Source organism: Plasmodium inui (genome assembly GCF_000524495.1).
Source record: "Plasmodium inui San Antonio 1 unplaced genomic scaffold supercont1.229, whole genome shotgun sequence".
NCBI lineage: Eukaryota > Apicomplexa > Aconoidasida > Haemosporida > Plasmodiidae > Plasmodium > Plasmodium inui.
The window spans coordinates 4,051-5,006 of record NW_008482063.1 but is presented as its reverse complement, the minus strand read 5'-3'; positions in this window follow the sequence as shown (position 1 = coordinate 5,006).

The following is a 956-nucleotide window of genomic DNA, read 5'->3' as shown; positions in this document are numbered from 1 at the left end:
ATATTTGCTTAGTATATAACAGAACATAGCATTACTATAAATACTGTAACAGGAAGTAATTCCCAAGAAGAATATATTCCTGGATGTGCAAATCAGTAAAAGGTAAGAAATGCTGTCGATAGGAAAGTAATCTCAGGCTAATCGGACTATGCTACACATATATATTGCATTAGAATTATAACACTGAAGAAAAGAGCTGTCCCAAAAAAATTATCCTCACATCCCGATTCATAAAGTCATCGTACCCAATACCCTAAATCGTCATTGCCGGATATTCCACATATTGATATGTATATACATTCATCACACTAAAAGGATAATCATCTTTTAGGAAAAACTAATTCTACTAATCCATAGGGGTACTTTTGTCTTCCCAATTCTTTCTCCTTTTCCGCTTCCCTCCCCCTCATCTATGTAAAAGAATATATATTATAATATTCATTAAGGGAGTATTCACTCGGCATTAACCATATATTCAACAACCTGGGTAAACCAATACATATAGCACTGTCTAGTTTGGAAGGTTCCACTTTTTAATGTGCCATTACAAGAACTTATAGCTGTCAACTTATTCACATTTTTCTCAATAAATACCCTGCTTAATGTTACATGGCACAAGCACTATGTGCTAATTTCATACTAAAGGCTTAGGTCCTTACTAAGTCATTCAAGAACCCCTTGTCGCAATATACGAATTATCACGCCAATATATAATATACTTCAGTGCTCATGAATGCACGTATATCTCTTCTGATGTATACTCTGTATACATATATTTCCTTTTGTAAAGAGTAAACAATACTTTAATTCTATTATTTACCCTTCTTTCTTTAATGTGGATCGTGTTAATCGCAAAGACACTTGTATTGCATGAATCAATTTAATAGAATTCTGATGTCTACAATAAAATTCTACAAAATGATTAGAAAATTGTGAAACAGACTAATTTGTCTTAA